We start from the raw sequence: 1,830 nt of genomic DNA on the forward strand, positions 1-1,830 counted from the left end.
TGGTGCTATGTTGGGGTCAAACTAGTCTCGAGTCCCTGACACAGAAATCAGTCCACAGACTGTTGAACACAACCAAGAGAGTCGATGAAGGTCTGCAATCAGCTGGTTAAGCAGTTCTAGCTATACAGCAACATTTTCTGGATAACCACCCACATATTAGAAAAAACGTAGTTTAGGGAGCTACTGTATATATAACCTGTGTATACTACACAGTGTACCGACTTCAGCGTTTCCACTCTACATTCTGGGTCTTCCAGTCGCTCCAACAGCAGTTTCACTCCTGACACGCCTGGATGGTTGTAGCTCAGGTCCAGCTCTCTCAGGTGGGAGGGGTTGGACTTCAGAGCTGAGGCCAGAGAGACGCAACCTTCCTCTGTGATCCCACAACATGACAGCCTGGAGAGAAAATGGCTCTTACTAAAGCAAAAGGCTTTGCTACTCTTCACCGTTACCACACATGTTGCAGAGTATTTGGACTCCATGGAGCTCGAGCTGCCAGCAGTACCTCAGTGTTTCCAGGCTACAGTTTAAACTCCCAAGTCCAACAGACAGCAGCTGCACACCTAAATCCTTCAGGTCGTTGCGGCTGAGGTCAAGCTCTCTCAGCTGGGAGTTAGAGCTGAGAACGGAGGCAAACACCTGCCAGCAGTTATTTTTCAGGAAACAACCAGGCATGCTGCAAACAAAGCAAAACATCTGCACATCATAACCTGCAGAGAGAAAACGAAAGATGATCCTTGCACTAACTGCAGGCACCTGAACCGCTCCAGTTTACAGACTGGACCAATCAAAGCAGAAGGAATCACAGTCAGCAGGTGTGACTCATCACTGAAATCTCCACGGTTTCCAGTGGTCTTCACGTCATTTGTACAATATCCACTGTAATCCTCTGAATAACTGCATAAGCAGTTAATCAAATGAAGTGCCGTCAGAGGTGACGGGTCTGATCGAAGGACAGAAACCAGTCTGTGACAGTCGCTACAGTCTAGAGAAAACCCAGATAACCTGTGCGAAACACACACCAGTTAGAAATAATGTAGAGACGACTGTTTAGATGTACTGAGGTCATTTACCGTAGTTTAGTCCTCGTATGATACATGACTGTAGTTACATAAAGATTTCAGATTTTGAAAGAATTTTAACCTGCAGAAACAGTTTAAACTGACCTCAGTGTCTCCAGTTTACAGTCAGGACCTTCCAGTCCAGCAAAGAGATCAGAAGGAAAACCATCACTGACGTTAGAAAAATACACCAGGCTGAGCTCTGTTAAACAAGAGTCCGCTGACTGAAGAACAGACAGGAGCACGTCGAAGCAGCCTTTGCTTAACTGATCGTTCATGAGTCTGCAGAATCAGAAGAAAAGCACAAATATTTATTCACCTACAGTTATTGGTTTATTTGCAAACAAATAAATAAATATAAATATCCCAGATAATCATAGAAAGTACTACAATGTGGTTTTATGTGTGTCACACCTGATGTATTTCTACTTTAAATCTAACAGAGCTTCCATCAGGATCATTTCTGTTTCACTCTTTGTGGTGTCACAAGTTTGCTTGAAAATTCCACAAATATTTGAAATAATTTTTCCGATGTTTTTGTTTCCTTTTTTTTTTTGACACAGTCCTTGACTGTTTAATATTTACATAAAATGTTGATGGACTACAAATCAAACCGAGTTGGATGGTTCAAATCTTTGTACACGACATTAACTGTGAGATTTAATCAATAAAACGTTGAGCCAAACAGTAGAAGCAACACTGAGCAACAATGTGTTTCTGGAAGTTTGGAAATTTGTCAGAGAGAGTTGTTGCAAAACCAGCGAGATTG

At 42.5% G+C, this 1,830-nt stretch overlaps 1 long non-coding RNA gene across 2 annotated transcripts; it reads right to left on the reverse strand.

Moving 5' to 3' along the window:
• Nucleotides 1-21: 21 nt before the first annotated feature.
• Nucleotides 22-1,331, reverse strand: LOC102206376 (uncharacterized). 2 transcript variants are annotated; one of them, XR_001290207.1, is made up of 4 exons: nt 1,167-1,331; nt 757-1,005; nt 506-676; nt 22-396 (listed from the first exon to the last, which is right to left on the reverse strand). It is a non-coding gene; the product is annotated as an uncharacterized LOC102206376 (long non-coding RNA). The 2 variants fall into 2 exon arrangements; XR_001290206.1 differs by having other exon boundaries at nt 506-1,005.
• Nucleotides 1,332-1,830: the final 499 nt, after the last annotated feature.

This window comes from Pundamilia nyererei, unplaced genomic scaffold (genome assembly GCF_000239375.1).
Source record: "Pundamilia nyererei isolate P.nyererei 1_Seehausen unplaced genomic scaffold, PunNye1.0 scaffold01079, whole genome shotgun sequence".
Taxonomy (NCBI): Eukaryota; Metazoa; Chordata; class Actinopteri; order Cichliformes; family Cichlidae; genus Pundamilia; species Pundamilia nyererei.